Source organism: Echiichthys vipera, assembly GCF_963691815.1.
Source record: "Echiichthys vipera genome assembly, chromosome: 12".
Lineage (NCBI taxonomy): Eukaryota > Metazoa > Chordata > Actinopteri > Perciformes > Trachinidae > Echiichthys > Echiichthys vipera.
This window is the reverse complement of record NC_139837.1, coordinates 3,096,533-3,121,150: the sequence shown is the minus strand read 5'-3', so window position 1 is coordinate 3,121,150 and position 24,618 is coordinate 3,096,533. Positions and strand designations below refer to the sequence as shown.

The 24,618-nt window shown below is 46.2% G+C and overlaps 1 protein-coding gene across 1 annotated transcript in view; it reads right to left on the bottom strand.

Annotated features, from left to right (window-relative positions):
* Positions 1–22,543, bottom strand: part of daam2 (dishevelled associated activator of morphogenesis 2) — a 123,991-nt gene extending 101,448 nt beyond the window's left edge. Inside the window, exon 1 of the mRNA XM_083924182.1 lies at positions 22,407–22,543. The gene's annotated coding sequence lies outside the window, so the exon portion shown is untranslated. The remainder of the gene's footprint in view (positions 1–22,406) is intronic.
* Positions 22,544–24,618: the final 2,075 nt, after the last annotated feature.

Here is a 24,618-nt window from a genome sequence, read left to right as displayed (position 1 = left end):
TGGTCTAACTCTAAACAGTGTGTTCACATGAAGCACACACACACACGTGAAGTCATGGCACAGTATTTTCTTAAAAACATCTGGGACTCATCTGTTCTGCAAAAGGAGGCCCCCCTGTGAACAGGTGCATGTCTGCGTCCATGACCTTAGGCCCTTGTTCTTGACTCTTGACCTCTTGTTATGGGTGGAGAACGCTCTGAACCCAGTGGAACCATTGGAAACAGGTTCGGTCTGGACAGCAAAGGTCATGTTACCTGGCTGATACCGAGGGGGCCAGCAATCGGGATCAGAGCATTTGTGGTCCACTGTGCCTCAATTGCAGGTTGGAGCTTCAAACAAACAGCTGTGATGATTAGCTTATGTCATAATGCACAGAAATAAGCCAAGTCCACAAAAGACAGCTGTAATTACGCATCTGCGTAATGCTGTAACAGCAAAGCGACAACTGACCAAACCTTTGAAGCCACTGTGACAAAAACTTTTCTGTGCTCCCTCAGAAGATTTTATCGCAAACCAGAGGAAGTGGATTGCCTAAAAATAGCCGAGCAATTTTATTTCCAAACCCTTTGGTCTGGCTTGACCATAATGGGTCCAACCAAACCGGCTAAACCTACAGTTTGCTCTGAGCGATGCTGCTGAGAATAAATGGCATTTTGCTTAATCCCTCGCTCCCTTTCTCGGTAGATTTAATGCTTAGAAAGACGGCCTTCCTGGGTTCTGCAGTGCACTCAAACTACAGTATCTCATGAGCTCCCCGGAGATGACAGAACAAAAACAAACACTTCCTGTTTATCTCGACAGTAGGTCAGAGCGGACTGTTCTGAGCCACAGAACACATCCAGTGGTTATCACGTTTTCAGAATAAAGGACAAGTTACCAATAATGAAGGGGTGAAACAGTAACGTACACACATCCGCAACAGAACACCTTCGGCCGCATCCTTGGATCCGTAAGATTCAGAATGTAGCAAGAAGGATTTCCCCTACAACCGTGCGACATATGTACGTAGAAAACATGCCAGATAACAGTCGCCCTTTGACCCATCGGCATCACTCAAGCACACGTTCCTCGTGTACTAGCCAAGCACACACAATCTGTCCAATGGCCTCTTATATGGTGGGAAGGGGCAGACATCTTATTAAAATGGTCTTAGTTAAGTTAAGAAGCCCGTTGAAACATCCTGGTCCCCAAAAGTTACTCAGCAGTTTCCCCAGGACTGTCACATGGATTACACTATTGTCCGCTGGGTCAACATGTTCCTCCAATGGCTGAGAGGAAAATACTGAGGGTTTCAGGGGTAGGTCAGGACTACCCTGCTGCTATGGCTGATAACTCTGTGTTGGGTATGTGCACGAACCAAGTGATTAGAGATTACACCCAAACTGAACTGATAAGAACCCAATCTTAATGGGTCACTCCAGTCCCTTGCGTCCAGGTCACAGCACACACAGATACAGTATCACTGCTGCACAATAACCAACCACATCTGCCACTGTGCTACGCTGCTTAACTCTGGAAACTGCATGCAGACAGAGTATTCAATCAGAATCAGAAATACTTTAATAAGTAGAGAATATTTGCAGGATAATTTAAGGTATAACTGAGTAATGTAGAGTAGTGTTGATCGTCTTTGACATTAATGTCGTTCCCAGATCTCAGCGACTTCTTTATGTTTTTAATGTGTCCTGTATGGATGTGATATAAAGTGTTTTGCAGCAGATTGTGCACATGTGAACTGTTTAACCCTTAGCGACAGTAAAAATGTGGACCCCCCAAAGAAATTCCTATAGCAAACTGCATTTTAGATGTGTGATCTGTGTGTCTTTCTGGTGTGCTCAATGTTGCTTCCTTGATGGCTGTTGTGAGCGCCATCCAGTAGTCAGTCGCCATAGCAGACAAAAAAAAAGCTTAGAACACAACTTGTCGGTACACGACCAAGCACTACTTGACACGAGCTATTGATCAAGACCAGTATGGATGTGATATAAAGTGTTTTGCAGCACATGTAAACTGTTTAACCCTGGCATACTCTATGATGCTCCCTTGATGGCTGTTGTGAGCGCCATCCAGCAACCAGTCGCCTTAGCAGAAAAACACAACAACACAACTTGTCGGTACACGACCAAGCACTACTTGACACGAGCTATTGATCAAGACCGGTTTAAGTCTGCAGAATGAGAAAACTATGTCCAAGCCGCCCGGTTGGGTGAATTGGGACTCAGTTGTCCACTTGTCTGTGAGCGGACAATGATCGGTAACAAGGGTCAGCATGTAAAGTCCAAATTAGCATCTCTAACTGAAACCTGAAACAAGTTTCTGCCCTTTTACACGCAAGAAGGTAGACAAAGTATTTTGTATTAGGGCTGCAGAGTAAATGTCCGATGCCAGCTTAAACACAGTGAAAGCATGTGACACAAAACAAAAGGGTGCAAAACTGCACTTTAAAATGTACTTTTTGTGCTCAGCTCAAAGTTCAATTTGTTCGATAAAATGATGTTGGATATATTTTACTTTCAGTTTAAATTCAACAAGGAATTTGTTGGTTTTTAGCAGTTTACTGACAGTAGCAGAAAGGCAGAACTTGGTAAATCACAAGAAATATCTTAATATTCAACAGTATAGCATATTTTCTTCATATCCTGCAGCCCTATTTTCTGTTTTTTTCTATTCTAAGTTATTATAACGGACACAAAAAGAGGCCAAAACCATGAAAATCAACCCAAGTTGTAATGTGTTGTGAAGCTGTATGTGAGAACAAGGGATGAGCTTGTGAGTGACGGAGCACACAAGCATGTCGTCTCACTGCTGCGTGTGCAAGAGGCAATGTGAACACATATAGCTCCATGCTGTGTGGAGAGGTGTTGGGGGGAGCAGAGGCGGTGGGGAGCGTTGTTGAGGGGGCCCATTGTGCGCCGATTACCCGCAAGAGGGGTAAATGATGGTGTTGATTAAAGCCAGCTGAGCCCACGGCAGGCTCCTGGAGCGGCAGACACACGCCCAGCACCACGTGCCCCTGAAATCCATCCGGCTTCTCAGTGACACTGACAAGCTGGTCCTGCACGCTTGTTCATTTTCAGCTGCTTAAAGCGTGCACACCCACACACACACACACACACACACACACACAAACACAATGCTTGTGTAATCAAGCTAACAAACAAGATTCTCTCCTCATAAGAATGCGGGCTTGGTGACCTGGTGCTCATCAGCTGGAATCTACTGGCAAACAGGTTTGGATGATACACCGATGAAGACTTTCACTTGATGACATTCATGCCTGAAGCTGATCCAAGCGGCCCTTAGACAGAGTGAAGAACATAGCTGCGGTAATGCGTAGCCGCATCGAATAAGCCAGATCGAAGCCAAAAGTATAGGCAGCGCTTTGTCACTATATACTGTATTTATCGTAATGCAGTGCAGATGTTTCCTTCCCCATGCTCCCAAAATGCAAAGCGCTGCAGACGTATGTGTGCAGGTTAGAAGTGAAGAAAAGTTGTGACACATTGAGCATGTGTCCCATTTTCTGGCCTCTGCAGGATGGAAACCTGCTCCCAAAAAAAAAAAAAGAAAAGCCTTGACCTCGGTAGATAAATCTGGGTTAATCACATCTGCCCCGGCGGCGCATAATCAACACACATTGTTCCGATTACATGCTATTTAAGTTAAATGGTCAGGCCGGGCCCGAGTCGTTGTCCCATTGCATGCAGCTGCAAAAATGTGGGTCAGCATTTTTTTCCCCCGCAGCTTTTCCTCTCCCTGCATCTTACTTTCCTTTGTAGAACAATGAGTCGGCCTTTTTTCTCCCCCTCTCCCGGGACGGCACGACTGTAGTGAGGACTGGCACGACAGTCACTGCGGTGCACACGGGCAGATAACGCGCTGCCCTCTGAGAGGAAGGCGTGATATGATATACAACTCGGCGACCTTGCTTCACACTTTCACGTGTTTATTTTAAACACAGCTCAGCAGCCGTTTCCATAATCATGAGCATTGATTGTTGAGGCCGAGATGAGAGGAAGAAGGGAGCGGATCGATGAGAGAGAAGATGGAAAAGAGCTCAACAGCGACTTCATGCTCCTCCGCTGTCAACAGCCTCCTTTGAGTGGCACTGGTCCTGAGGGGAGCCGAAGGGCTTACTCAGCTTTGGCCCGGTGTTGTAGTTTTACCGGAGACTACGGTGAGAAGAGGGGAAGCCAAGTTGGAGAGGTGAAGGCGATGTGGAATACCACAGCTAAAAATATACACTACAGGGGGAAGAAAAGTACTGACAATTGATATACCATTACATTTGACATTTTTAAGTCCAAGTGGATTCTGATGAAAAAAGAGGATGAGGAGATAAGTCTGGGAAATGTATCGCACACTGTTGACCAGTAGCCAAAGGCATGAGACAGATTTATGATCAGCGTCTGTTTTAATACTTGGTCAACTGTGTTCTAAGTGAGTTTGAGTGTGTGTGTGTGTGTGTGTGTGTGTGTGTGTGTGTGTGTTCAAATGTGCCAACAAATGAATCACAGCAGGGCTTCTTCCCTCCATTCTGTTACATGGGCCAGACCAGCAGGACTCCGACCAGCAGATCCCTTTCCTCTTCCTCAAGCTCTTGGATTGAATGTCAGGAAGGCAAGGTAATGACGGGTAGGGTGTGTGTGTGTGTGCGTGTGTGTCCATTCATGTGTGAGTTTGTGTACGTTGACTTTCAATTTTAAGGTCACGATTGGATTTGATTCAAAGGCAGTTCTGGGGACGCCCTGAGAGGAACGGCTCACTGGGGAGGACCCTGAAGACTATACTGCCCTACAAAGCCTCAGGGCTAATTTATGCTCTACATTAGATACGGAGGGAGCCTTCGGTCCATACACTGCGTACATTTCGTCTGTATTTCCGCACGTATCCTGCATGCTTACAGTTACATACAGATGTGAACCAAACGTTGCAGTGCCACCAGAAATTGTGGGGGCAGTGTCGGGCACTGTACACAAAAAGTGCCGTGAATAGCAGGAGCGAGCGAGTCATTAAAAGTCCCGACAGACATCCTGAACTTTATTGGAGTAACTTTCGAATCTGAACGACGCCCTCTAGTGGATGTTTTGCTCAACTTCCATTCCAACGTATGAAACGCAGGAAAGCACGAATAAGAAGAACGTTAATAACGTACGTCTCTTAATAATGTACGTCTCAAAATGGGAGCATAAATGAGCCTTACGTGCAGTAGAAGAGAGGCAAAAACAATGTCTTTAAAGTTTTGTCACTGTCCCAACAAACAAATATTTGTCATATTGATGATGGATGATGGTTTGTGGGGCAGTGCACCTGAAGGGCTTTGATTCCCTGTTTGTCTTAACACCGGCAATAGAAACATTCAAGTGACATGAGCTGGACAATACCTCCAACTCACGCCCTGTTGCTGGCAGACTACAGTTAGCTAGGTAGCTTCTACATCTCCGGTACTGGTTAGCAAGCTAGCCGCAATCCACACAGCGGCGGGGAGTAAGTCAGAGGTACTGATAGACCCGACGCAGCTGCTATGATACAAACAAAGTATGACGGAATAAGCAGAATGGCCGGCTAGCTAGCAAACGAGTAGGTAGCTGGCTAGTAGTTACTCTTTTGCTTGGAGAGTACATACTCTACGAAGTAGGAGCTTAAAAAGTCCCGCAAAACAGCATATTATGAACTGACAGTAGGAATTTCAGTCAGAAGCAACTGGACCTGGTTCTTTGTCTAGGAAGACGTTTCACCTCTCATCCAAGAGGCTTCATCAGTTCATGTACGCATCTGACCAGGCTGGGACTGGACCAGTACCAGGACCAGGACCAGGCTGGGACTGGACCAGGACCAGGGCCAGGACCAGGCTGGGACTGGACCAGGACCAGGACCAGGCTGGGATTGGTCCAACTAACTGGTGTGAGATTTAACCTCCCACAAGGCCGATGATGTCACTGACACCCTTTGTGCTCCAAGTGCCAATGACTGTCATTAGAGTGGCAGTCGTTGGTGGGAAGTAGGTTTCGACTTCGTTAGTGCTCTGTTGGGTCTTAACGACGGCCGTTAGTTGGACCAGTCCCAGTCTGGTCTTGGTCCTGGTCCAGTCCCAGCCTGGTCAGATGCATTTACGATAAAAAGGGAGGTTATTCGAGCTGTAAAAAAGTTCCTCCAGTCTGAAAACACCTATAGTGGAAGTGGAGGATGTGTTCTCAGCGGTGAGTCTAATCCTGTGTTGTATGACACTACGAGACTTGAGCTTTTTTTTGGTGCTTTTCACAAACTATTTCTCCCTTGCTTTCTTTAATTTTCTTCCCAATACTTCAAAAACCTCACTGTCATTTTGTTTATCTCTTGTTTAAAAGGTGGAAAAGGACCAGACAGAAAAACAAGGCTTCCATTTGCTCATTGCGAGGACTGCGGGAGCATCATCCGAGGTCGTAAGAGATAAAGACTGCACAAGATTTCCTGCCTCGCGGCGCTGTGTACTGCGGATCGTCGTCTAGGCAACCTGGCAGCGAAATCAGGGCCCAGCACCAGAGTGGTGGTGATCCAAGGAAGGGGAAGAGCGAGAGAGGCGAGGCGGTTTGAGAAACAGGCTTGGAGCAATTCTCAAAAATGTCTGTGTGTTGTTTTTTTTCAAACTAAGACGATCCAGATGAGAAACTATTAAATGCATCAAATGTCGTCCAGCTTTAATCTTTGAACTTGGAGTTTGTACAACATGCTATTAGTGCTCTGCAGACTGTCATGGCAATACCATATCGGTGCTTAGGTAAGTGCCTCGCCATTAATTTGACTGAACAGGAGGTCCGGAGCACATGCGCTCACTCAAGTCCACTGGGAAATCTTATTTAATTCTCACTGACTAATTGGATTGGAGTTATTATTCCACTAATATTTCATCAAGGCCTTTAACTTGATAAACACACTTTAACTTCTGTCCCAAATGTCATCCCCTTCTGGTGCTTTGTATCCTACAAATGCTTAGCTTTCAAATTCCCTATTGAACCTCTATGTGGCGTTGTCACTGCCACAATCACTGTCATGAATGAATTGTGCATTTCAGGGATTGACTGTGACAGCAGCAGGGTAATGGACGTGTGTACGGGTTGATATAGCAGCATTATATGTCTGCACCAAGGGTCCAATCTGTCTGCCTAATACCTCTAATCCACCCCCCACCGCTAGTGTCACTCCCAGTAGATGTGGTCAAAGGCACGGTTACAGTCCGGTAGCATCACTACCCCCCCCCCCCCCCCCCCAATGTCCCCTCCTTCTCTGTCTGATGATCAAAATGCCCTTTGGTCTCCTCACGCCACATGGGACAGCTTATTGCTGGACAATGTGAAGGTAGGGGATAAAAGAGAGAGACCATTTTGTAGATGGATCGCTGCCTGAAGGAATATCGCAGGCTCTGATGCTGCATGAACATGTGCAGTCCAGCCAAGCTGTTCAGATAGACACAGAGGCAGAGGCAGTACATCAGCCTCCAGTAACTTTAATGCAGGCTAATTCCCGTGTGGCTGAAACTGTCAGATGGTTTGGTGCACACAGCAAAGGCTTGTTGGTAAGCTCTCCATCACTCCAAGGCTGACAGGATGAACTTTTGGTATCGGTCAGTGGATATCGGCCTATCACAAATGTTTTCTTTCTCTATTGTATCCATTTTGCGCTAAAGTTCTTCGTAAAATGATTAAATACTAATCACACAGGGGTAAACGAAATTAGGCTTTACCATGTGGTTATTTCACGTAGACTATTTGTTCATTGAATTACTAGAAAACATGATTAACAAGGAAGGGATAAACAACTTTGGTCGTCCAGCACTAATGTATAATGTATAATAATGTTCCTTTGCGTCCTTTGAATCGTAGGGCACAAAGTCGGGGCAAAATCCACATAAAAGATATCTATTTTCATTCCAGCTCAAAAAAAACATCCCAAAACCTTTATCGACCGCTGTATTGGTAATCTGTAACTTGTTTCCCTGCTGAAGTCTGTCTAGGTCTCAAACATCTCATATCAGTCGGGCCCTAAAACCCTTTCACTGCACACCAGTGACGCTGGTCACAGCAGCCGCTCCCAACAGCACATTAGTGGAGAGGACTCTGAAGAGAGCCGCACAACCACAGTAGCAGAGAACCGCGTGCATGGGAGTGAATACACTGTAAACGACTAATTAGTCAACGGCAGGACTGGAAAGAACTTGCATCAAACGCCACCTGGCACAGTCAGTGATGATACTTGAAATGAAAGGAGGCCGAACCCTGCTTCATGTTTCCCACCCCATGTGATCTCACAAGTGCACAAAGGAGTTTGCCCTGGCACGTAAAGCAATATAAACAACCCCTTATAAACACAATGCTCATAGATACCAAAACTACCAAAAATAACTCTCGCTCCACGGTTGCTAGGATGTGGCTGGGTCATCTGAGTTCCCCCTGCTGGATCCGGTGGTTTGTTTACCCCCACACTTCCTGAATGCTGATGGCAGATAGTCTCCTGGTTTATACAAGTGCAGGAGAAGGAAAACAGCACACTGCTCTGAGAGGCTGCTGCGTGATGCAAAGGAGGAAGAGGGGGATGGTTACTGGGATCAGTATTCCAGTAACCAAGGGAACAGCGGCGAGGAGGTCACCTGATGTCCACATGTGATATTTACCACAAGGGAGTGATGGAGTGTATATCAGAGGAGGATGACAACTGTTTTAACAGGCTTCCTCTTCGTCTACTTTCCATCTGCAAACTTTAAAGATGGAAAGAAGACTGTGACTCTACATGAGGGGCTGTGTTTTACATCAGTATTGATCAGAGGGAGCAGATGAGAGGCGAAAAGAGAGTTATGGTACACACGGTAAACACCAACAGCATGTCAGGAGGGAGCGTTATGGGGTAGCTGTACAGGTGGACGTTAGAACAGCAGAAAATAAAGAGTTAAAGGGTCGGCCTGGTAGTGCTTAAAGGACACCCACAGATGCTAAATCTGGGGAAAGGACACAGTTTATCACGTAGCACAAATAAACGCCTTGCCTTTCAACGGTCCATTTGAAGTGCACTGCCAGCGCAAAACCTGCGCAAGATCAATCTCCCTCTCTCCGGAGGGATAAAAAGCAAAAGGCCCCATTTCAACAAGCCTCTCCTGAGACAGGCCCCTATTCATACAGCCTCTGAATGCTTTAGTTGTTACCAACCACGCGGTTTGTCACTTGGCGAAAAGGAGTTTTTGAAAAGAACTTGCCGGGGATGAAGGATCCGTGGCTCGGGTCCACTGTTCAGACGGTGTTTGTCTGTTTAGTCACTCAATAGCAGAAGAGACAGAGCCATTTGGTATCGCTCCTGGATCCTCAACTGCGTTCACCCATCCGTCCCAAAGCTCGAACACAATGAGATGACAGTTAGCTCAGATGATGCATTAGAGGCTGGGAGAGAGGCTTTAGAGCACAGTCAAAGTGCCCGTCACAGCTTTCTGCTTTACTTAAGAGCTTTGAACTGCATCATAAAGTCATTACATGATTGGGAAGAAATGCATGGGAAGATATAGAAGCCAAATTTAGTAATCCCCAAATCCGAGCAACATCTATGAAGTTTTGAGCTTTCAAAAATGTTTTACTGTTGAGTAACGGCCTTTGGTTTTAAACTAAGTGAGATCACTGGGGAGGTTTTGCCTGATAATGTCTGTTTAAACCATGTTTTTCCTCCTCATCAGAGAATTTATAGTTGTACGGCTTCCAAGAGGACAGGTTAAGAATATTACGATGGATTAATGGGGGAAAGACGATGGGCGAATGGGATGAAACTACGTCTTAAATGTGGTTAAGATGCTCCGGCCTTAGATCACTCTGATAAAACACATTTGTCACACCGGTAAAGTGAATTACACTTGCTCCAATTGAATTGAGGATGGAAATGGGAGGCTTTGGTTTTCTGACAACCGGTCCTATCGGCAGTGGCTATTTATTTATTGGTCACTTTAGAGTCAAACAAAATCAAATCGTCGTTGAATCTAAACCCTGAGAGCTCGCAGTGACACCACAAAACCTGTGTTTCAGGGGAATCCCGTGGATTTGATGTGAAACGAAAACCAGGATCCAAATGAAGTAAAGACAGAAAGCAAATCGATGCCAGCGGCAGAAGAATGCATTAAAAGGAAAATTGGAATTTGCAACCTAAACATAAAAAAGCCACAAACTTAGTGTCATGAGGTCATTCCCTCAGTCAAATGACATATACTGCACATGAACCAGAACATTCTGTCTCATTAACAACACTGCAAACGTTACCTATCGCAGGTTCAGTGCAGTTCTGCAAGGTTAGCCAAAACAAACCCACCACAGCCTGGCCCCATTCTCCAAACTCTGTGTCACATCAACATCTATGTCTCGATCTCAGCCTCCCGTCTGGGGTGATTCATTGGTAGCGAGTGCTTTTTGCCAGGCTTTGCTGAAAAGCTTGAAGGATCTCCCCCTTCTGAAAAGATAAGCCGTGTTATTGAACGGGGCTATACAGGAAAGGGGACTGGTCGTGCAAACAGCTCGGACGATGTGATTTGGGGACTCAAAAGACAAGGCAGGGGACTTGTGCTACCACTAGGAGATGCTGAGAGGATAAGGGAAAATGCCGGGGCTCAGCCTCTCTGAGCCTGGAGGCCCCCATGGGAAAAGGCAGTCCAGAGAGCGGGGGACTCTCACGGATAGTCCAGATATTTTCCCACAATCTAACATACAAACAGAGCCGCACAGGGCAGCGAAAAAGGACCCTTGTCCACCAAGGAGAGAGAGGGAGGGATTGAAAGAGGAGGAAGATCTGGGAGTTACAATAACAGAGCCCAAAGAAGTACACGCCATGGTGCATCTCCTGTGAAAAGACCCCTCGCGACTCTGTAGACAAACGCTGTTCTGCGGAGGATATTCAGTGGACTCTTCCAGGGATGTTTAACCTGTAAGTAACCTTAAGTACATTTTGAACACTCAGAGGGCTGCTATGGGCCCCCACCAGATGATTTGGCCAAACCCACACAGTTCATTGGTAAATGACCTCATTAAGGTAATCTGTTTTCAGCACAATCCACCGCTACAAATACCATCTGCTAGGCATTAAATGGGGTGTCAAGCCACGGAGGACATCTGGACGGTTAGTGTTTAGGCTAATTTAGGGAGGATTTGATCCTGGGAAACAAACAATGCAAGATAAAAAACTCAAGGGCAGAAAGTCCGGGCCAAATGATTTGTAGTTAGTTTGGCAACTGGAGCCTTAATCCACTCGGTTTGCGAGCAGAGGAAATTCTTATTTCTTCTTAAATTCTGGGTGAACTTTGTCGTCAAAGACAAAAGCCACATGACAGATAGAGTTTGAATGCCATTATCTACCCAACCCGGGATGTCATGATTGAATCTAAAGCACACAATGACAAGATCTTTGTAAACACAATCTAGTTCCTAGAAGGCCAGCCTGGCAGTTGGACCATGTCACAAGTCAAAGGTCACCTTTCACCGCAGTTAACTATGTGTTGAGTTTACCCTCAACAAAAACACAGGGTTGACCTCTGATACAGGGAGCAACATCTGTTACCATTACTTTACCCAGCTTCTTTATTGCAGAACAACCAAAAACTTCAAATGTCCGGGCCTTAAATTCGTTGAGGATACACCTGGATGATGCAAAAGCGGTGCCCTGCTGAGGGCGCTGAGAGCTCTGAGTTTGGATTCTTCAGTGTCTGCAGTCAACTCTTCAGTCATGTATCCCAATGTCTTTGACCCAAGCCCGACTCGCCATTCTTTTTTCGTGTGATTGATGTCCTCTTCCTCGAAATCTAAAGGTTACATCTTGAGAAAATGTGGCATGCGAGCCTCCTTTCGAGTGGGTCGGCAAAAGTCTTCAAACTTCCTTTTATAGAAGTAGCCCCCCGAGCTGGGGTATCACAGCCATTATAAATAAGAAGCTGGAATGCAGAAGGGGAAAAAATAAACATCCACGCTGCTCCGTTATCTACACCCAGCTGTGCAGTTTAGAGCCCAATCCTTGGAGATGATGTCACGCTGGCATTGTGTTACTGTTAAAATACCATTCCTGTAATTTTGCGTGGGCACTAATTCATTCAAGGGAAGGAGAGCAAACTCTAAATGCAGGACCGTGACTTAAGTTCATTCATATAACCTTAACTGGAATTGTTCAACAAAGCAGAAGCTGCAATTAATGTCAAATGTCCCATGGTTAAAGTGTCAGCAAATGAACTGTGATATTAACTGGGATGTGAATACGGGCATCACTATGAAAGTATACCGTACATCACCAACGTTAAAGGTTAAAGGTTAAAGGTTTTTTTTAAATACACCAACCGGGCCTTTTGAGGGGCACCGAATGTATTTAGATATATTTAGTCTAAATTAATATTTAAAGGATTTTTTTGATGGGTTTGACAATGACTTTCTGTCCCGTTCTGTTTCCATGGTAGCAGCCAATAGCGTTGGGCGTTGCCGGTTGCCAGCGTTGTCTGTTGTTGGGTGCAGCTACTGTAGTCTGGCACTGGGTGAAATGGAGTTAGCCGATCCTGCAGCTGCTTCTTTGTCCCAACAACCAGAGTCACTATAGGCCGAGCATTCACTCCATGGACTGAGAGAAAGGAGAGGAACGCCATTCAAACGCACGCTCACATGGCTACGCTGCTCCTTGATGCTAACATCACTTTCATCTGTACTTGGCTGGAACGGCTAATGCTAATGGCTAACGCTAACTGTCAGACAAACTCCTCTAATCCTTGTTTTTATGGTGCGATTTGACGGAGGGGACGGGTTCAAACAGGCTCAAACAGACTCTGGTCTCCTGTTGGCTACTGGGCCAAGTCTGACCAACCTGGCAACCCAACTGCTTTTAATTATGTTTTGTCGTTGTGACTACGATCTTGAGACACTGGCGGTGTTCTGCTCATTCTACATATTCAACCTTTAATTGTAATATTGTGTCTTGTTCAGCATCTGGTTGCTCCTTGCTAACAAAGCTAATGTAAGCGGGCTAACTTTAGGGCTCTGTGTCACTGCAGTGAACGGGCAGCAGAGCTCCCCCCCTTGGCAATAGTTTGCTGGATGACTCACATCAGGCAGGTTGAAAAATAAGCAGTTCCCCTCTTTAGCCTTTAGCTAGCAGAGCGCCACTGAAATGACAGCAGAGCACAGTATGGAGCCGATTTGCGCCTCCACAGCTCCACCCTCTTGTCCTAACAATGTAAAGTCTGATTTCAAAAATCCAAGATGGCAAGAGCCAAAATGCTAATCTCCTAGCTCCAAAACTGTGGTCCACAAACCTGTGGTTGATGTCACAGAAGCTACGTCCATCTCTTATATACAGTCTATGGTTTTGATGAGTTCCCAGGAGCAAAGGCAGATGGAGGAGCATCTCCCGGTGCAGCCCGTCCAGTGAATTTTAGATGCAAAGTGAAACAGAGATGCAGAGGTGAGGGGAAACCTGCAGCCGAGAGAATATGGGGGACTGACGCACTGGAGGTTTGATAAACGATTCCATATGTGCTCCAGATCCCCAGTGAAAGAGCTGCTTTGTGCTCAGCGAGGTAGCACGCGCACAGGTCCCGAGTGAGACCCCCCCCCCCCCTTTCTTTCCCTTCCATCTACTGACAAAACCTATCTGGCCCTTTCCCGGTAGCTCAGGGTAATATTAGCCAAGCGTAGGGGTAGGAGCAAGAGGTTTGGTAGCCCCAGTCTCAACCCTTAGTCCAGCAGTGTATTTTGACGGGAGCTAATTGCCTGTGACTACATGGAGACAGGGGACCGAAACAACCATTGCATTGAGTTAGCTGTCTGGGGGTGCAGGAGGGTAGAGGGTAAAGGAAACCATGGTCAAGAACAAGACGGGGGGGGGGGGGGCTGTCAGGAAGCGAAGACATATTAGGATATTCTCAACCTCCATTACCCTCAGTACTAAATCAAACCCAGTGATGGAGAAATAATTCCTCAAGACATTAAAGAGGCAATCTTACACGAGCACCTGCTCCCCGTGTCTGCGGCCCTGATATGATTGAAGAACCAATCATCCGGCCATCATGCGCACTTAATGCAAAATACCACCTTAGCTGTGGCCACGAGCTCCCCTCCGTAGACTCAGAACAATGCCTGGTGAAACCGAGACTTAAATTGCCCCTAATTTATACCAGTGGTGGAAACTTGCAAGTCTAATCAGGTAGTCAAGGCAGCGAGCTACTGTTTCCAAAAACACTACATTGGCACAAGAGCCAGAAAGCCTGTGTAACAATGACACATTGTGCAGAACTGCGAGAACAGAACTTGAGGTGTCTATCCTATGATAAAGTATCTGGGGGTTTATGGGATTTTAATTAACCACATGATTATGTAACTTACATTTGGAGCGAGTGGGTGTGTGTATGTGTGTGTGTGTGTGGTAAGACTGACAGGAAATGAGACTATAGGGACATATTGAGGAGGAGGGAAAAAGAGAAGGAGGGGTGGCGGAAGAATGAAAAGTGTCTCGCACTGTTTTGTTTAATAGATCTCACTGGAAAAGAGGTTTCCTCCTTCGACAAAGAGGTATGGCCATTTTTTCCAAGGCGATCAGGGTAAACAGACTCAGAGTTGCATAACTTTACAAGCACACCACGACAGCTAGACTGAGACGTGAGAGCGATGTGGAGAACAGAGAAGGAAAGTTAATCTCAGAGCTATTATTGAGGCGAGGTGCCAGCAAATGTACATTAAGATCATATCAGCACTGCTCCACAGTTGGATAATGCCCATGCTGATCTGATGCCAAGGGGCTCTGGCGTGCTGCAGCTCCTCTCTGACTCCGGTTCTTCACAGCAGATAACAGACTCACTACTGTATAGGAGAAAGAGACCAGAACCTGTTCCAACCACCCAGGAGCAAGCCCCGCACACTGAGCCACTGTGGCCGAGACCAGATCCACATAAAGGTGCTTTTGCACGAGGGACACGAGAGTTTCAACCTCTACATGTCCAAATCCACTTTAATCTAACATCCCCAACTATAAAAGCATTTTCAGTTATTATATATTCCACATTAATCAGGTTAATGATCTAAGCCAGGGGTGTCAAACTCAGGCCCGTGGGCCAAATCTGGCCCGCGGTGTAATTATATTTGTCCCCAAAGATCATATCCAGGTTCTGTGAGAGCTGGTCCATGAGTATAAAGCACATACACGTCTACTTTTCTGTTCACACACATGAGCATCCATGCTACCAGTCTCTGCAGACACACTTAATCCACCCCTCCACAAAAACGACCCAAAGAAAGATGGAGGACAGGAGCTTTCAGCATATGATCTGTGTGTGAAGGTAAAGATGACAAAACGACCAAAAACAGACACAAAACACCACAGAAACGTGACAAAACGGCTAAAAACAGATGAAAACACCACTACAAGATGACAAAAACGACTTAAACAGGATCTTTCAGCAGCGGTGGAAGGCAGATGATGTGTCTCGTCTGCAGAGCCACCGTGACAGACACAAAGACAGAGAGACAGACGCACTTCCACGCTTCCGTTGGTGCTTTGCTTCATGTCTAGGGACTCTTTTCTCATGCTGCTGCAGAGGTTTGGTGTTATTTTGAGCAGAGTTAGTGGTTAAAAAAAGACGTTTGAATGCCTTTTAGCCTGTTAGTGAGTCTCTGGGATTTCTCCGTTAATAGTTGTAACAATAAAAAAATTGTCTTCACGGGTTATTTGATGAGCGTAAAAGACCCTGGGATGATTTTAGGGCAGAATTTGACTTTAAGTGGTATTAGTCAAGAACGGGCAACTTCAACCACAACAATGAAAGTTCACCTATAAACAGCAGGAACGTGGGACAGACCCCGCTCTATTTCAATGATGATAAAGTATCATATCGAATAATAGCCCGGCCCTAATGAGTGTGCAGGCGTTGGACGTGCGGGCGTTGGATGTGCAGGCTATGAAAGTTTAATTCATGGTGTAAAATATGGTCGACACCCTGCTGCGAATTCAAATCTGTGAACCCGACCACTTTGACTTTCTTCACATGCAGCGGATCATAAATGAAGGTAGTGGTAAAGATGGAGAAGCAGGGCCATAACCACTTGTGAGTGGGGATTGGGAGGAGGGAAAGGGGAGGGAAAGGGGGGAGGGGGGGGTACACAGAGGCAACGTTGTCCCTGGTATAGGATTATACCCTCACAGCTAATTACTCCCAGACTCTTTTGCTCCGCGCCAGAAACTCTGCACAGACACAGTGAGACGGCATGATGCTTGTCTGTCCACCGCGCAGAGAGGAGAGTGGGCTCAGGCCCGTGGAGCGGAGGCCGACGTGAGACCTTTTTACGTGCACTGTGGCCACTCAGCGTGTCAGTGATGAGTTAAGGGGAGAAAGGAAAGAGAAAGGCCAGCTGCTGGGAGCATGTTTTAGGAGGCAGGACTGGGACAAAGCCATGGGCCTGGAACGCCTGTAGACGAACTGTGAGGGTGCAAGTGCTGTACACGGGGTTCTTGGTGCATTCGAGATGATGTGATTACCAGTATCTGCTGCAGACTGGTTTATTAAAAGTCAAATTTGGACCACAAAACAATGCACTACTCTGAGAGCCTCGGACAAATTATACATCTAATTGGCTGCAGATGTGTGTTCAGGGTTCGTACGCCTTTTCAAAAGTCAAATTCAAGCACGTTTACGGACCATTTTCAAGCTTTTTCAGCACCTTAAGGCTGCGGTTAATTACATATTCCTATGAATACATAATGAAAATGCTTATTTCACCCATTACAAGAGACGGTATGGTGCTATAAGCAACTAAAATTGTATTTTGGAACAACAGAAGGAGAAGAAATTAAATTAAATGTGTAAGAAATGCAGTACAGATGCAATTTCAAGCATTTTCAAGCACTTTATCAAAACATTCAAGCACTTTTCAAACCTTGGAAACACATCAAATTCAAGCATTTCCACCCTGTGTGTTTACAGTGGAGGCTGCACAAAACATGCAGAAGATGTGAGCGGTGCAGCCCTCCCCGGGCCAAGCAGACGCCTCCGCCCAGCCTCAGCTCCTGCCCCATCCTGCCCGCCATACCAGACTCTCACCTTACGACACAAGTGGGCAAAAAGCAAATGCCAAGCAAAACATCTGGCCCTGGTGGAAGTGAGTCAACCTCTGCCTCAGTGGCTGCTTGGGGAACAATGGTCCCGTCTTTTCCCCCGCTGGCCACCCGCTCCCGTGGCAGAGGGGCTTCTACTGGGCACACGCCACAGCCATGTGTGGCCGCCTGATATTTGGGAACACACGCGCCGACACCTCGAGCTGAGCGGTGGCTTCCAGTCGTCCTCCCGCCAAAGGAACACACACGCACAAGCTGCAGTTCTATACCCTGCGCTCAGTCAGCGGGGGCACAGCCGGAGGCAGAACACCTCGGCCCAGTGGCCTTGTTGCTTTTGGATGCGGGACCTGTTTTCCTTCCCTCCCTCCCTCCTGAAAACACACAGGTAGCTGGACGAGGGTTGTGTGCTAGATTCAAAACAGTGCAACTAAAAATACTCCAGCCAAATTGCTCCAACAGCTGTCTGACTTGAGAGTAAATAGACAAATATCCCTGTTTTATATGTAGGGTTTTTTTTTAAGCTGAACCTGTGAAAAAGCTTAAAGCATATTAAAAGCTCAGTGGAGTGCAGCTCTGCTTGGACATATACAGGCGGCCATAGTGCCGGGCTTTCCACTAAATCCATCCGTTGCTCTCGTCCATTAGCACAGGTCTGCGGGGTTCATCGGGCAGCCTATTGATGCCTGTAAAGTATGTTCATTACACTCTGTGAAACATTCCTCCAGCGGCCTTACATGGGCAAATCCCGCAAGCCACTTACCCCCGATGGGTTAGCATGATTAAAATGTCATTTCTATGCCGTAATCCACGCCAATCCTTTCACCCACCATCATCGTTTTTAGTTTTTAGTCTTATAACTGTGGCCAAAAATGGGGTACGACCGCTGCGGCTTGCTTGACGCTCCCGGGCAGCCCAATCTTGATCCAGTAGGAGGAATGTAGCAGATGCTAAGTACTCCTTAGGCAAAGCTGTGTGTGAGGAGGAGGAGGAGGAGGGGGTGATTCTGTGCTTAGCATGGTGCTGTGCTTGTAAAGCTTCAGCGACTGACAAAGAGGAGCCAATGCTGCATCGCTGCCAGATGTTCAGTTAGATTAAATAGCCCTCGATGCCTCCCCAGCCTATAAAGAGACTGGTAGAGTGGGCTTTAAGAGGTATGGATGCCCCCGAGCGCTCAAGCATCCGCCGTCATTTTCCCTGATTACAAACGCAGAATGTTGTTATTTGGAACAAAAAACGTAAATTTAGAAACCGATGTGAGAGCGCAGACGTCTCAGCCTTTATCAATCACAGTGTTTAGATTCATTTCTCAGACGTAAACAGTCGTGAGGAGACGAGGCCGATGTTCGAATTGGAAACCTGAAAAAGTTGCCGGAGACACGTTTAGCTCAGGAGGAACGGCTGCCCTCTGCAAGAAGAGCCCTCACAGGCTGGGCTGCCCTCTGCAAGAAGAGCCCTCACAGGCTGGGCTGCCCTCTGCAAGACGAGCCATCACAGGCTGGGCTGCCCTCTGCAAGAAGAGCCCTCACAGGCTGGGCTGCCCTCTGCAAGACGAGCCTTCACAGGCTGGGCTGCCCTCTGCAAGAAGAGTCATCACAGGCGGGGCTGCCCTCTGCAAGAAGAGCCCTCACAGGCTGGGCTGCCCTCTGCAAGACGAGCCTTCACAGGCTGGGCTGCCCTCTGCAAGAAGAGCCCTCACAGGCTGGGCTGCCCTCTGCAAGAAGAGCCCTCACAGGCTGGGCTGCCCTCTGCAAGAAGAGCCATCACAGGCTGGGCTGCCCTCTGCAAGAAGAGCCCTCGCAGGCTGGGCTGCCCTCTGCAAGAAGAGCCATGACAGGCTGGGCTGCCCTCTGCAAGAAGAGCCCTCACAGGCTGGGCTGCCCTCTGCAAGAAGAGCCATGACAGGCTGGGCTGCAACCATTGGTTTCTGTATCCACTGATCTGTTGATGGTTTTCTCCATTGTGTGAAATGTAAAGATGACATCCTCAAACGTCCTGTTTTGACCACTTAGATATTCACTTTACTGCCGCACAGGAGGAAAGAAACCAGGAACTTACATCTTTCCTGCACTACAGTTCTGTTCATACCTGTTTCAACAGTCTACTGCATGTTTACATCATATACACCTGTTCACATGTCTGCTTACATCTGATACACGCATGTCTTTCTACATCTCACACCGACGATGGTCTCCGTATCTAACCTGTACTAACACATTAACATCCTGACACTTATTCTACCTGTACTAACACACTAACATCCTGACACTTGTTCTACCTGTACTAACACACTAACACACTTATTCTACCTGTACTAACACACTAACACACTTATTCTACCTGTACTAACACACTAACACACTTATTCTAACCTGTACTAACACACTAACATCCTGACATTTATTCTACCTGTACTAACACACTAACACACTTATTCTACCTGTACTAACACACTAACACACTTATTCTACCTGTACTAACACACTAACATCCTGACACTTACTCTAACCTGTACTAACACACTAACATCCTGACACTTATTCTACCTGTACTAACACACTAACATCCTGACACTTATTCTACCTGTACTAACACACTAACATCCTGACACTTATTCTACCTGTACTAACACACTAACATCCTGACACTTACTCTACCTGTACTAACACACTAACACACTTATTCTACCTGTACTAACACACTAACACACTTATTCTACCTGTACTAACACACTAACACACTTATTCTACCTGTACTAACACACTAACATCCTGACACTTATTCTACCTGTACTAACACACTAACATCCTGACACTTATTCTACCTGTACTAACACACTAACATCCTGACACTTATTCTACCTGTACTAACACACTAACACACTTACTCTACCTGTACTAACACACTAACACACTTATTCTACCTGTACTAACACACTAACACACTTATTCTACCTGTACTAACACACTAACACACTTATTCTACCTGTACTAACACACTAACATCCTGACACTTATTCTAACCTGTACTAACACACTAACATCCTGACACTTACTCTACCTGTACTAACACACTAACATCCTGACACTTATTCTACCTGTACTAACACACTAACACACTTATTCTACCTGTACTAACACACTAACATCCTGACACTTATTCTACCTGTACTAACACACTAACATCCTGACACTTATTCTAACCTGTACTAACACACTAACACCCTGACACTTATTCTACCTGTACTAACACACTAACATCCTGACACTTATTCTACCTGTACTAACACACTAACACACTTATTCTACCTGTACTAACACACTAACATCCTGACACTTATTCTACCTGTACTAACACACTAACATCCTGACACTTATTCTAACCTGTACTAACACACTAACACCCTGACACTTATTCTACCTGTACTAACACACTAACATCCTGACACTTATTCTACCTGTACTAACACACTAACATCCTGACACTTATTCTACCTGTACTAACACACTAACATCCTGACACTTATTCTACCTGTACTAACACACTAACACACTTATTCTACCTGTACTAACACACTAACATCCTGACACTTATTCTACCTGTACTAACACACTAACACACTTGTTCTACCTGTACTAACACACTAACACACTTATTCTACCTGTACTAACACACTAACATCCTGACACTTACTCTACCTGTACTAACACACTAACACACTTATTCTACCTGTACTAACACACTAACATCCTGACACTTATTCTACCTGTACTAACACACTAACACACTTGTTCTACCTGTACTAACACACTAACACACTTATTCTACCTGTACTAACACACTAACACACTTATTCTACCTGTACTAACACACTAACACACTTATTCTACCTGTACTAACACACTAACATCCTGACACTTACTCTACCTGTACTAACACACTAACACACTTATTCTAACCTGTACTAACACACTAACACACTTATTCTACCTGTACTAACACACTAACATCCTGACACTTATTCTACCTGTACTAACACACTAACATCCTGACACTTATTCTACCTGTACTAACACACTAACATCCTGACACTTATTCTACCTGTACTAACACACTAACATCCTGACACTTATTCTACCTGTACTAACACACTAACATCCTGACACTTACTCTAACCTGTACTAACACACTAACACACTTATTCTACCTGTACTAACACACTAACATCCTGACACTTATTCTTCTTTTAAGAAGAATAAGATTCTTGTTGATAGGTAAAACATTTTTGTATAGTTGCACTGACGTTATTTGCTGCTCTGTGTGCCCTGAATTGGAAACATTCACATTTAAGATGCTGAAATCAGCTGATTTTAACTTTTGCCTTAAAAAAAATGACCCAAACCAATTAAAAGATCATCAATAATATAATAGTTTACTAGCAACCGAGTGACCAATGCAGCTCCACTCACAAGTCATCCGAAAGTCATATTTTCAAACAGGAGAATGCCTTTTAAAGAGGTTATGTAATAGATCCTGCTTGGTTTACATAAATGGACTATTTCTCAGGACTGACATGTTGAAAACGACAGAAACATGGTAGAAATATGTTCCTTCCCTGTGTCTGATGCTCGTGCATGCTCTGACCTAAAGTTAACGTGCAGACCCAGCGCCACACACCGTGCCTTGTTATGAATACACATCTTTTTGTTGCAGTGTGACTGAGGCAGGCGCCGGTGACAGCAGCCGAGGGCACGCAGCGCCCTCTTTGGATGGTCGCGGGAACTGGACGTGCGCGTGTCCCGGTGAACGCACATCCGCCTCATATCGAGGTCAAATGTAAAGGCGGAATGCTGCCCAACGGGATCGATATTAATAACTGCAAACGATCAGAATGTCACAAGGAATCAGGTGAAGGCGCGTGTCGTGCGCAGAGGGGCGTTCAAGTGACCAATGCGCGTCTAATGGAGGCCAATTACGCGCTGAATGTGATGGGAAGCAGGTGATATTAAGCCCTTAATCATGTCCCCCCTTCAATATTAACATCCAGACAGGCTTCACGTCAGGTGCTGGGTCTGGCACAGGCACGGTGGGCAGCAAAACAGCCGCACATCGTCATGTTAAACCCATGGAAACGGTGCTTCGATCCCGTTTTAAAACGCTAAATTACGCAGCGCTGCAAACGCTCCAACGGCCCCTTCATCGCGGCCGCGGAGCTCCGCTGCAGCGTGACCGTTTTCCCCGCAGACGGCTGCCTTTGGGTCCACGGGTGCTGGAGGTAGAACCATCCCCAGGTACCGCTCGGTTCACATAGATTTCCAGTGAAATGTGTGACTCACCTCTCAGCCTCGTTGCGGAGAAACAATTACTGCTCGGTAATTATAATCCTGTGTCGCTGTCACCGCGCAAATGTGCCCAAAGTGAGCGTCGCGGGGGCCGGGTAAACAGAGAGCCGATGCCCTGCTCTGACTCTGCGAGGCTGCTCATTCAGCTGAGTGATAGTGGGGAGGGAAGGGACTGACGGGTCGGTCAAAACAGCAGCACCACGCCTCCCTTCTTAAAGCTACCGCACTCTGCCTGCCTGCCTGCCTGTCTGTCTGTCTGTCTGTCTGCCTGCCTGCCTGTCTGTCCGTCTGTCTGTCTGTCTGTCTCTCTCTGCCTGCCTGCCTGCCTGTCTGTCTGTCTGTCTGTCTCTCTCTGTCTGTCTGTCTGCCTGCCTGCCTGCCTGCCTGTCTGTCTGTCCCTCTGTTTGTGTGTCTCTCTGTTTGTGTGCACATACATGTTGAATGTGAGGGCATTAAAATCACATCTCAAAGCTCACTACACTGCATTAAAGGGCCAGTTTGGATTTTTCTGAAGTGTGGTTGCATCCATAGTCAGTGTGTCAGCTCCAGTGGACAGCACACACACACACACACACCCAATTTGGAGAAGCAGAAAAGGAGAATCATGGAAGCTAAGAAATGTACTGCTGTGGATGGGGGCAGCAGCTTAACCTATCTTATCTAACCTGACTCTCACTCACTCACTCAGTCATCTTCAATCGGTCCCAGCTGACATCAGGCGTGAGGCGGGGTCCACCCTGGACAGGACGCCAGTCTATCACAGGACACATAGAGACGAACAGAGACAGACAACCATTCACACCTACGGGTGATTTAGAGTCATCAATGAACCGAACACCTGCACGTCTTTGGACTGTGGGAGGAAACCGGAGAACCCGGAGAAAACCCACGCAGACACGGGGACAACATGCAAACTCCACACAGAAAGGGCCCCAGTCGGGATTTGAACCAGGAACCCTCTTGCTGTGAGGCTAACCACCACACTACTGTGTCGCCCTAACCTGACTCTCGCCACATGAATTTTGTTCCACCTTGCTTCGGCCTTGACCCCTCCTAGCCCCACTCAACCATCTGGGATCGCTCCAGAGGACGGACGGACGAGTATATTGTTCTTGTTATATTGTTTCCATTGTTATATTTTTCATGTTTCCATTGCAAACAAGCAAATAACCAAGCAGCCAATACCATGCTAGCCTCGTGAGTCCATCCTGATCTCTGAGCTCCGTTGTGTTTCACTCTCAGATCAGTCTGGAAACGTGCGGCGAAGAAAATCTGGAGAAGTTTGACCAGTTTGAACCAATCAGCGTTTGATTTGAGACGGATTGAAGTGAAACAGAAGAGACTGTTGAGTGTGAACAACATGGAGGCTTCCACGGATGAGATGAGCAGCTATGGAGCGAGCCGCTCACTAACTCTTTGTTCTCTGGATCCTTCTGTTGAATATGGACCGGGCTCCTGAAATTGGGCCTTTGATCCGTAAATTCACGTTAAACACAAAGGGAAAATCTCCTTTACCCACATGTTGTTTCCTTTCTGAGCTTTGCCTCCACGCTGTTAGTACGTCACACGCTTCAGGCATCTGATTGGTTGGTTTGGCCCGTATGTTGGTGTTGGACAGATGGTTTATCCAATCAGAAACCAGGATTTTCACCCCTTCCCAAAGATCTTTAGACCAGAGTTCAGATGGATCTGCTGAGACCATGAGAATAAGTCCATACTGCGGTGCAGGTAAATACTCCATGTAGGAAAAATGCATCATGTTTGCAGAATGCAGCAGCTAACCTGTAAAATAATTACTACAAATCACACTACAGCTATAAAGATACACACAGATGTGACTACAGGCAACATGAAGTGATCAACAGGTTAAACTATAGTACAGCTCTCATGTTTACCAGTGAACCAATCAAGTTTCCCAAACATGAAGTAAAGGTCCTGCTTCGGCAGCTGTTAAGCATTTAATCCTCTGAAATATGAAGGAACAGTAAGACTGGCTGTGTTTTGATCTCCTCACAGCCCATAATCCTTCATTAATTGCAAATTCTGGGCGTCCACTTTGACCCGGGCTCACATATGGACATTAATACTAATTTCATATGTTTAAGAATGAACCGAGCTCCGCTGTGATGTGTGTGTGTGATACAATTACACCAGGGGCCGGGAATTTCCTCACGCTTGTCACGTCGTTTAAAAAGCCACTAAAAGA